Source organism: Magnolia sinica, chromosome 2 (genome assembly GCF_029962835.1).
Source record: "Magnolia sinica isolate HGM2019 chromosome 2, MsV1, whole genome shotgun sequence".
Taxonomy (NCBI): domain Eukaryota; kingdom Viridiplantae; phylum Streptophyta; class Magnoliopsida; order Magnoliales; family Magnoliaceae; genus Magnolia; species Magnolia sinica.
In genome coordinates this window covers 126,649,238-126,661,964 of record NC_080574.1, presented here as the reverse complement: position 1 = coordinate 126,661,964, position 12,727 = coordinate 126,649,238, and positions in this window count along the sequence as shown.

The following is a 12,727-nucleotide window of genomic DNA, read 5'->3' as shown; positions in this document are numbered from 1 at the left end:
AGTGAGTTAATGTACATCCGGTGACACCTAGATCCATAGCTCAAGTGGTAGACTGAGTGAAAGATACCTCGTTTCAACACCAAGGACTTGGCACGTGAGTGTGTGGGCTGTGGGTGCGTCAGTTTAAAAAAAAAAAAATGTACATCCGGTGTGTAATTCTGGGTGCTTGCACATTAAGCACCATCCACTGCCAGAGTATCAAATCATTTCTCTATGATAAAGAACGACAGCCAGACATGCATTCCATGGCAGATTTTGATGGGATGCACGTGGATGTTATAGATGGCTCACGTAAAAAATTCAAATCTTTCCCAATAATCCTTATGTGATGGGCCTATTTTTTTTACAGTGGTCTATCATTCAATCAAATTCAAATCTTTCCAAATATTCCTCCTGTGATGGGCCTATATTTCTACGGTGGTCTATCATTCAATGCAAAATTTTTATTTATTTTTTACAGTGGTCTATCATTCAATCAAATCCTGCTTCATTATATTTGTAATCATGTAGCACATGCAGAAACAGTACCTATTTTGTGTCCTTTCATTTACATGTAAATTGCTTGCTGAAAGATCACAATTTTAGTAGAAACTTTGGTCCACTAAAGTCAGTGAATCTTTGACTACAAAAACCACCTTGATTGTTGTGCCGTGCATCTGGGCTGCCCATTCATTTTGAAACTCATGTTAGGACATGATCCAAAAAATAAAGCGCGTAGTTTCAAATCTAAAATGGACCACACCATAAGAAATAATGGAAATTGAATTATCATTGTTAAAAACTTCTCGAAGGTCATAGGAATGTTTAATTGCCATCCAACCTTTTAATAAGCTCACAAAGACCTGGACCAAGGGACCACAAAATATAAGCTTGATCTATAACTTTCGATGCTCACAGGAAGTATTTAATGGTCAATTATCACTGTTTCCTGTGGTGTGGTCCACCTCAGACTTTTATCTGATCTATTTTTCAGATCATGCTCTAAAATGAGCTTTAAAAACGGATGGACGTCGTGGATGTAAAGTACATACATTACGGTGGGCCCCACAGTCAGGAATCCACCGCGGCCGCACGTTTGAAAGTTGTTTAGTTGAATATCCTGCCACATGGGGTGACCGGTATGACCGGCAATCCACTTTATTCTTCCGAGGTGAATTCCGAGGGGTGAGATTTGGTACAACCCCATAAACTAATTCCGTACAGAGGTCAGAGGTGGGGCCCTTTGATACAGATGAGGAAGCTGAACTGGGTTCAGATGTATGCATGCGATATATATGTGGTTGGTCTCCATCGTTTCATGGGTGTATCATCCATGATCCCTACAAGTGGCAGCCCCCGTCCGACACTGCGCTGTAACTCATTTGTTACTCCGTATTCTTGCAGGCGCCAGGCCAACTTTTCTCTTCCCATACAGCTTTTGCTGACAGATGCTAAAATAGGGATAAAAAGCTTTGATACTCTGGACAGTGTGATGGATGATAAGTGGGCACTTGTGTGTGTTTTTATATAATATATATTAGTCAAAAACTGTTGAAAGTACTTTTAATTCACACAGTCAGCATATATGGTTGTAAAATCAATCCATGAGAGAGAGGTGAGTGATCACTAATTTTTGAAGGTTTGATTGACTTCTCCTCTTTTGACCTGTCATGGAAGGTGCATGCAAGTTACATGCCTATCATCAAGTGGGGACCATTTTTTAAATTTGGCCAACCCAAACATCATGTTGGTCCACTCACCGAACGGACTAGATGTTTGCATTGAATATAAACTAATTGGTTTTCATTCCAATCATCCATTTCTCACAATCTTGTATGAGGAACTTGATGAGTGAACTAATATGATTTCTGGGTTAGGTCATGTTCATGGACAGCCCAACTTAACGAATGGCCCCATCTTTCATAGTTCTCCTACTATAAGTGGGTCCTGAATTACCTCTCAACCACACAATTATTTGTACCAATATTCATTCTATTATTGAGGTTCATAATGTTGTTGGTGTCCTAAATCTGTAAGCAACAAGGTTTGTCTATGTCATTGACAGATCACTCAATGCCACATCGAGCAGAGGTCGATGCCATCGATAGATGCTTGATGCTATTAGAAAAATCTGAAAAAAAAGTCTACGTTGGTTGCTAGAATGTTTTGGTGTTTCTACTCTATGTCATCGAATGTTTTCAATGCCATCGAAAGATTGTTGATGCCATCGAAGTCCCATCGAGCACACGCACGGAGTTACGTAAGTGCGAGATTGTTGAGGGTCTTGTATATTAGACCTCAATTATTATTTGATTTTGTGAACATGATACTGTTTAACATCCTATTTTAATCATGTTTGTGTTACAAGGTGAATTTACGAGCGTGGACTAAAAAGGATGCTAAAGGCACTGATTTAACGCTTAAGAATCATGAAGGCAAGGGATGGACCTTAGGGGACCGAGATCGAAGAATTTATACGCCAGAGATCCGAGAAAATCACGCCACTCACATTAAACGGGCCTAAAAATTGTCCAAAATGCAAGATCACAAGGTTCCTACCATCCGTTTGGCTCGAAACTTTATATATGGCCTGAGGACCATAAATTAATCGTACACATCAAAGTTTAGCAATTGGATCCTTGTAGAAGTATCCCAAAAGAAAGATCAGCCCCTAAAATTCTGATTTGGGGCCCTCATGGTATATGGATATGCTTCAAATTCGGTTTAAACCCCTTAAACAGGGTTATAAAACGGATGGTTGGAATGAATTTCTAATTAACATCAAAACGGACCCCACCTGTGCATTGCATGAGTACAACGTAGATGCACCCGCCGTGCACCGATACATACAAGGTCGGTCAGGGCCCGTTGACCGACGGTTTCCTTAAAAACTCAAAGACACAACAACGTCTTGACGCACGCTATCCGTTTTTGGGTAGTGGGGCCATACATCATCCAAATGGATGATCTGAACTGTCCATTCACTCAGTAGAGTAGCTAAAACCCTCACCAAGCTTTCCTTTTGGTCCCATACGCGTACAGACAGGTAGATCACCGCCATACACGTACAGACAGGCAGATCACTGTTCAAACGCAGGATGGACGGCGGAAGTAAAAAATCAGTGGACTGCACCAAAACTCGACCAAAGTCACTCATTCCAAACTGGTTTTTCTCCAGGAATTCAATGGATGGGGTGGATTTAATCAAAAATATCAATGTGGGGCCCACCAAACACATCAGCGCAGCTCCTGCATTGATCTTACGCACGTCCGGACGCCCAGCCACGGTGGGCCATTGTGTGATCGTAATTACGGTCGGATCTGTGATCTGGACTGTCCAGAAGATGTAGAGGGCGATCTTGAACCCCACCATGAAGTCAGATTACAAATTTATAAGGATCACCGTCCCGAAATCTCATCCAAACGTAGGTTGTTTCTTGTGTTTCGTCGCGCAAGAGAGAGCTGCGAAAGTGGAGTCGGTTCTCCACTCTAGTCGACCTAACCTTTCAACGTATATAAAAGAGAAGGCAAGGAGGACGTGAGAGGGCATCTTGGGGATCTTGGTGTAGAGTGGAGCACAAGAGAGAGAGAGAAGGACCGGCTGGTTTGCTTGTGTTTATGCTTTTGTTTAATGGATTTTGGCTAATCATGACTATGATCGGATAAACCTCTTAGCTAGGGCTAAGAGGTGAAGCTTGTAGCGTAATGGGTAGTTTTCTATATCTTTGATTCATGTTTATGAACGAATTTTGATTCTAGTTTGATTATAAGGAATGCTATAGTTTTTAATGGTTTGTTGTAACTTAAATTACAATAGATCTGTGATAGCTTTGAGTATTTTCTTTTCATTAATTTGATTATGAAGTTAAGAAGCCCTGTTGTTTAGCATTGCCCCTTGGACATGATTGGATGATGGAATCCTTCCTAACATTCATACATCTCTCAGATTGGTTGTGGTTTGGCTAAATTCTGTTGTTTACTTTGTCTCATGGGCATGGTTTTGTGATGGAATCAATTCTAATTCTCATACCTCTCATCTCTTGAAAACTAGATTAAACGAAGTTTAGATTAAGTTTTAATATTATATCCTCAAATTGGATAAAGATGGGACTAATTCCGGTTGTGTTCATGAACCAAGCATAGATCTCCCTAATCTCTACAAGTGGATCCTTGGAAACCCTAGTTTACCACCTTTAAATTCATAGTTTTTAGTTTAAGATTTAACCATTATTCCCTTACAATGCTCCTAATTTAGATTTCATCTTCGCCAAGTTCTAATTCGAGTTACTTTCAAATTACGTACAAGGTTCAGCCCCTGTGAATTCGACCTCAGTCTTACCGAGATTATTACTACATCACAACCCTATACTTAGGGTGTGAACAGAGATTTGTTTCACATTTCAATTGACATACTTTATATATCGGGTGTAATCAGGATTTGAGAGTAGTAGAAGAGTTCTAGGGTTTTCTAATTCACTCCGAAGGGTTTTAAGGGTATAGCTAGTGTCAGGCCTGTGACCTAGTGGCTATTTCGTTTCTTAAGGCCCCACGGTTCTCCCGGTCGAATTTCGGTAACCTACGACGCGTAGATAGCATTTGTGCGCGACCCTGAGTTGCATCCTGTAAATTCGAGTCTGCTTGACCCGAGACCCATGCCATTGCAACCACGTCGTCGCTGCGGTTCTAACGCCGCGTCTCATGCATCAATCTGAGTTGTAAATCAAAAGTTGTAGGTCATGCATCATTGGGACCATTGATCATGATGTGGGGCCCACCTTGTGCTCGTGCACATTTTCCTAGGAGAACCCAACCTAGGTTCATCGTTTCCCGTGAGAACTACCTATAGCCTAGCCCATCTAGACTAGGTTGATGACATCATCCCTATGAGCATGCCTTACATGTAATAAGTACAAGGATGCTTTCTTCTCTTCCTTAGGCTCTTACAAAGCCATCATTACACATCTCTCTTTTTTATCTCTCTCCCTCTCTCTTCAATTTCATCTTCCCTAGCAAGAGAAACCATGAACGTCCCAAGCTAGAGAGAGAAACTCATTAAAAATTCAGCCACATTCTACTATAGATCCCCTTCAATCCAGCCTTTGGATCATGATCTCCACCGTTGTAAGAGCCTCATAGGAGCATTGGAAGGCTAGGGAGGAAGAAGAAGGTTAGGTGGGTGCTTCTTTCTCTCTCTCCCTCTCTCCCTCTCTCTCTCTCTTTCCATGTAGATGTGGCCCACCTGATGTGTGTGCTTAGTTGGTCCAAACCATCCAGCAAGTGGAACGGCTTGACTATCCCATTTTCTGGACATCAGTTGGCTACCTTGCCGCCCTATTTCACATGGTTCAAATGCAAGGGAGAACGCATGAATTTGAGCTTGATTTGGAGTGCATGGCCCATCCAGGTGGACCACATCATGATGCATGCGTCACTTCCCAACTGTCCAGCAATCTGGACAGCATGTTGTTCCCTTTTTATAGTCTACATGACCAGTTGGATATGTAGGGGTGGATGTAGGGACAGATCATCTTGGTCCTTTGGTGGAGTGGGATGGCCCACTAACGTGTGGCCCCCACCTTGATGTATGCTTTCTACCCCCTACCGTCCATCTAAGGAGATCATTTTAGGACGTGGGTCCCTATTTGGGACGGGATCTGCAGCAAAAATCTGTTAGCCGCAGGCCCATGGTGATGTTTATGTTTAATCCACTCTGTTCATCCTTTTTATGGCACTTCTGGACAGGTCCCACCCTCTTGGTGGACCGTCTACAAGTGGGACCCACCATGTGTATGTATTTTATCGATGCTGCCTGCCCAACAGAGCATCCTGCTATCTGTTCTGGGCAGGCTCTGTTTGGAGGGAAACCACAAATATCACCTTGATTTCCAACAGGGTGGCCCACTCACGTGGACCCCACCTTGTTATATGTGTAGTATCCACCATTCGATAGCATGGGACGCTCCATGGTGTGTTTCATCCAGACCGTTCAGCCAGGGGATGTCCAACAGCAAGGGCTGCCAGACTGCATGTAGGGAAAATAAATATCAGCTTATCTAAAGCTAAGGTGGGCCACACGTGTGGACCCACCACTGATGTATGCGTTTCATCCATACAGTCCACCGTCCACGTGTAGACGGTGGGACCCAGGTCAGGGATGTGTTTTACATATAGGCTGTTTGTCAGGAGCCTAGGTGTGGCACTTCACGATGTATGTGTTTTTCCCATGTTGCCCACACATGGATAGTGGGACCCACCACAATGTATGTGCTGTATCCACACTGTCCATCCTACTCCCCAGCCTATTTTAGGTGTTGAGCCGAAGGATGAAGCCAATCCAAACCTCTGGTGAGCCACATCATCAAGTAGATTATTTTAATAGCAATAAATTTTTAAGCCCGCTGTGATGTTTCTGTATACCAAAAATGTTGAATATGGACTTGTTAGACCCGTCACAAGCCGGAGGACCCAACCAGCAGAGTGGATCCTCCTGATGTGGGCCCCACCTATGAAAAAAAACCGTAAGTACAGAAAAAAATAAAAAATGTTGACGTTGCTGCTGCCAGCGTCCTGTTGCATGTAACAATGGGCAGGGACCGTGGGTCCCAGCCACAGGCCCACCATGATGTATATCGAGCATCCACACTGTCCATTTGATGGGTCCCCTTTAATTATTGGGATATCCCAAGAAACAGCTGTACATGGCACTCAGGTGGCCCACACCATCTAAAATCATGTGATGACATGTTAACACACATAAGAGCACTCGCTAGTGCCCACCTGAAATTTGGATGCATCTTAAACTCGGTCTGACCCCTTAATCTAGTGGGACACATAATTGATGGGCTAGATTTATGGACCGCTGCTTGATGGGCCCAACAAATGATTATGAATGCTTGAATGGAGGGTAAACCACTCCACTGTTGTGCACGGTGAGGCCCACACAAGCCACGGATTGACTTGATTTTAAGTCCCAGGCCCCACATTCAGATATGTGCTGGTTACCACCTGGAGTTTATGGCCCATCCTAATACTAGGAAAATTGGTGTTTAAAAGTAGGGCCAAGGACGATTGTCTAGAAATTTCTGTGCAGGAATTTCAGCTGGTCATGTTCGGCCTTATGCCAAAAATCGTGTATGCGAATCCGTCAAGGCCCACTATGGGGGATGTTTCTTTTACATGTCGGATTATTAGTATGCCTTATGACTTCGTCTAGAATGGACCCCAAGTGTTTGAAATCTGGACGTAAAGATGAGACAAATCCACTTCTAAAATGCACGTCTCATTTTCTAAGTTTTAGACCAACTTTGGGCATATGTACTAGACCCACATTCAAGATACAAGTTGAACACCACTTGAAACTTTCAAAATATACCATTGAACAGAGAGATAATATTTTGATTGGGTCAAAGAAGACCCCACCTGATTGGAGAGTGGATCTCAAAATGGTGCAAGGCAGTGGTGAAGGAAGTTTCGTGCAGAAAGTTTCGTGCCAAATATCATATGTGTACATCCAGCAGACTGGACCTTTTGGGTTTTGAAGTACAAACATAGGTTACCTAGGGCACCTGATGGCATTCCAAAAGACGGCCCCACCTAATCGTGGGACACGCCTAAAAATGGCTAAAAGTCATTTCTGCACAGATTTTCTGCACCTCTCCCAAGCACCATTGTTTGGGCCTTCACAGAAACTTATGCATACATGATCAAGGAGGTCTGGCTCACGGGTTTTGGTACTCATACATAAAACTATAATATAAAGATTTTCCTTCATCATAAGCAGACCCCACGTAGTTTTAAATCTGTTTAATAAAAATTTTATATGGGGTCCACCTTCCCAAAGAACTTAATAGAGTATCTAAATCTTGTACGTGAACCCTCAGGTTGTGGTGTGCCCAAAATCTTGAGTGGACCTTTTTGCTTGTGGGTTGTATCTTTACCTAGTAAGGCTCACCTTGTGTATGTCTTAAAATGACTGTTGCTAAACCTTGCGATTTGAATGGTAGACATCTCATGCTATCCATCCATTTACCAGTTTGTGTATGGGTGGACCCCATTATGAGTTAGATTTCATATTCCAATTGGCTTGTACCATGTTGAGATTCATGCCGGCCACCTTTGGTGAGGCCACTAATGATGTGTAGGGCCTCCATTTGTTATATGGTTGGTTGTCCATTGTACAGTTGTGAGGTCCACCTTGATGTGTATATTGGAAGCACATTGTTTATCAGTTCCCTGGCCACGGGCTGCCCCATGAGGGCCTATTATGATGTATGTGTTGCGCATGCTGCCCATCTATTTTGTTGGGTTTTATGGGCCGCCCCATAAGGACCCAATATGATATATGTGACTAAATCCTTGCCGCCCATCCAACTTGCTTAGTTTTGGGCTGAATTGTAAAGCATACATTGGTGGATGTTGGTTACACCTTGGCTATTTAATTAGGGCATGTGAATTGCCCATGAAGTCCAACATAATGCATGAGCAGGATGTTCTCCATGGCCATGATGTTTTGGGCCATGGGCTACCCCTCATGAAGCCCATTTGATGTATTTAGGCCTTGGGCCATTACTTGGAGCCCAACATGGTGTGTAGAATATTGTGGATAATGCCCATTTATTTTTTTCAGCTTTTGTGTGGGCCATGGGCTGTTTCATGAAAACCTTGTATGAAGCCCATGGGATGTGGCCCAAATGTGATGCATATGAGGCCCTTGAGCGAGGCCCAACATGGTATGCTTATGGCCCTTGTATGAGGCCCAACATGATATATTTATGGCCCTTGAGAGAGGCCTGATATGATGTATTTATGACTCTTGTTGGGGCCCAATGCGATATATGAAAGGCCCATATGATGAGGCCATTGTAATGTGTAAATCTACTATAATTATGTTTGCCCAATCATTCTTTTGGTTAGTATAAGCCTTGGGCCCCCCATCATGAAATAGATTCTATGGGCCAAGCCTTGGGAGCAATGATGGTTAAATGTCTAGATTGTAAGAGCAATGGTGGTTAAATGTCCATCTTGTGATCCTCCCTAGGGCCCCTTGATTAGGCCTGTTCTCATTCCCTCCTTTGTGGGCTAGCCCAAACGGATGGGTCCCCACTATTATTACTATGATCCATCCCACCTTATTGGGCTATCCCAATTCTTTGGGTCCCCACTAATGCTACTAGAAGTACCCAAACCTGAAAGCCCATCATTAGGCCCATGAGTAGACCATCTAGATCTACCCTTGTTATGAGGCCAGTACATCATCACTATAGATGGTAGGATCGGTGGTATCAGATTTGGTATATCCACCGTTGAGGATCGATCCTCATGTTATGAATTAGATTTCCTGTCCTTCTATGGACCCCGCAGTATATAGGTCGATCATTGATTTTGACTATGTTAGTATATGCATTGGGTATGTGTTAACATAGCATTATATTTGTATGAGGCCCGTCAGGATTTTACGAGGCCCATTGTGGTTGTATGAGACTCATTGTGATAGTATGAGGCCTATGGCACGAGACTCGAAGTGGTTGTGTGAGGCCCATTGTGACTAGATGAGGCCCATTGTGATGTGAGAGCCCATTGTGATTATGTGATTGATCATTGTTAAGTTTGATAATCATATATAGCTTCCTGTTACAAGTCATATGCATTATATGTATGTGTGTTATGAGGAGTGATCATAGCACATTCCATTAGGCGGATTATTGCACGACTGGATGATATGACGTATATATCTCAACACTTTGTGATATGACCACCATACGCCCTAGCGACATTAGGGTCGTGGCCTCCACAGACATGTCGTGGATGACCAGTTGGGACACCGAAAATGTTATTGAGCATTTAGGGCACTTAGGATGTCCTTGGGTGAAACCCCTTAAACCTCCATGGTACCAGGAGATGCCTCAACGTCAAAATCGAGTGGAAAACATGAGCGCCCGAGTGCCTTATACCGTTAGGCTGCGACTCCCACTGTAGCATAGTCAGTTGAGATGGGGTGTGGCCTTACCCACTCGGGTGAAGGGGGTGTATGCTAGGCTGAGTTTGATCAGCTTGTAAATGGGTCTGCTACCGTTGAGCCTTGTTAGTGATTGGTTGTCCACAGGCGGGTAGTGAGGTCTCTTACACTTGCTGGGCTGCGCGGCCTGGAAGGCGGCAGCCAGCATGTAGTGCATTTGACCCCGATGATTTTTCAGAGAATAAGTGTACTGATGTGTGGACTTGATATAGGAACTGACATGATCCCATTGCATATTGCATATGACATTTGGTTATATAGGCCTTGCATCGCATCATAGCCTTGGTATGACCTATAGCATTCATGTGTTGCGTCATATAACTCTCGTATGACTCATCTTCAGCACACATCAATTGGTTTATTATGTTTCTACATGACCTAGATGAGGTCGATGGTATTCGTGGATCGTCAGGTATTGTATATCTTAATGTATTCTTAGCGATTGATATTTGGCTTACTATATTTCCACATTGCATAGTTCTTCTATGTTACTTTCTCAGTTTATGGCATTGGCTCATTTTCTCTTTACATTGCATATCCTGGATAGGGTTGATCATATTTCTACAGACTTACTAGTATTTTTGCTTACTCTGATATTTGTGTGCTTGACACTTATCTTGTGCACACACTTACACCACCCTCTAAGCTTTCTATAAGCTTATGCATGATAGATGCGTGCAGACGACGCTTGAACAGTCGTAGCTGAGTAGGAGCAGGAGTGTGCGACCAAGCTTTGTAGAGATTTTATTATATGCATGTATTGCCTTTCAACATTGTAATCAATGATTTATTATAGTGGATATGTGATGATGATGTTCCTATTATGAATTGGGTACACTTGTGGTTATGCTTAAAAAAATCACTTACAAATCCTCCTTGTAGGATCCCAGGATCATAATCTGGCATATAGGCGCTAGGAGCCGAGAATGAGGTACTACGGAGGCTGTCGGCACCGGAATCGGCAATCGGGAACTTTGTGAGACGGTTGTCCGAGTTCGGGGCGTGACAGTTAGGGCATGTGAAGTGGATTGGAGGCTTGTTCGAATTGGTAATACTCTATCTCTTGTAATTTCTATTTTCATAGTATATACGTGCCACTTTGTGCCATGGTTTTTTTACTGAAAGGATTTTTTCACGTAAAATTCAGATTGTTTGTGTTTGGAATTGGTTGTGCGATTGTGTGTACTTTGCTTGATTCATCTCTGTGTGCTTCTGAGGTTCTTCACAAAGTAATATCAGAGCTAATGTTAAGAAGTAGATTGAATCTGAAAGCAATGTGTCAATGGCATCTAACCCAAAGTTTGATGTAGAAAAATATCCTGGTAAATTTTCTTTTGAACTATGAAAAGTTAGGATGAACGGTATCATAGCTCAACAAGGATTGGACGATACTATCCTTAAAAGGCGATTGAAACCTATGACTCAAGATGAATGGAATAAGATGGATAAGAAAGTGAGAACCTCTATCCAATTGTGCTTAATGAATGATGTCATTTATAATGTTATGAGATAGTACAATATAAGATAGTACAAACAAAAGGGTATGCGGTATAAGCATTATATGTATGTCAAGTGGGATGATCGTCTGCTTACTTAGATTAGATATCCGTCAACTCATAATCATACCCATCAGACATCCACCTAGGTAGACATGAGTAACTTGTGCCATATAAACATCCATCTACGTAGGCATGGGTAATATATTCATCTACTTCGTGAGTAGGCTTCCACTTATATTACTTCTAGCAATGAATATACTAGGCACAACCATCTATGAAGATCCCACAAAAACTCAAGACATAAGGTATGCATGCACTCTCAATGAATGCATGTAATGCATGCTCAATGTCAATGCAACAACATGTATAGTCAACAGATACATCTTTCTGAGAAGAACAGTAGATTTTCATATTATCAGTTATAAGCATGTTTGCATGATAAATATAATAAATCTCTCAAATTATGCATCATAGAGCAAGAATAGCATAAAAAATATAACATGACAACCATATCAATTAGAACGATCTTGACCATAAATCATCCATCTTATTCATATAGATATGATACATGTTGGGATTCACCCACTTATTCAAGATAGGGTTGAATCATTCAATCAATCGAATGGTTCATAAAAATTGTACTTCAAATCTCTATTAAGATTATTTATCATACTCAAATTCAATCATAACATTTCAATAAGTGGGGTCCACCTTTGATCTAAGTAAGATGACACAACATAAATGCTAAACTTAAAATTTAGAAAACAACAAGTACTATCGATCGATGCAATTAATTAATCGAGCCTGCTTGAGGACCCTCGATCGATGAAAATTTTGAATTAAATTTTAAAGTCTTAGGATACTTTTAGCCACATTTGATTAATTGAACCATGCTCTTTGATCGATAGAGCATGATCAAATTAAATCAAATTGCTCGTTGGACTAATTTGGTCATCCTTTATCGAATGAGATTGCTCAAGGATACCCTCGATCAATCGAACCTCAAGTCCGATTAGTCGAACCAAGCTATAAGCTTTAAAATTTGGTCGCTGGATAATAATTGACCTCTTTTGATCAAACGAACACTAACTTCAATCAATCGAACATCGACTAAAGTTGGATAGGTTTAATTGTATAATCCAATTTTTTAAAAATTTTAAAATTTTTCTTATCCTTATTTTCATGGATTCTATTGATTATAAAATTTAGGTCCAACTTATCCAATTGTGTTCTC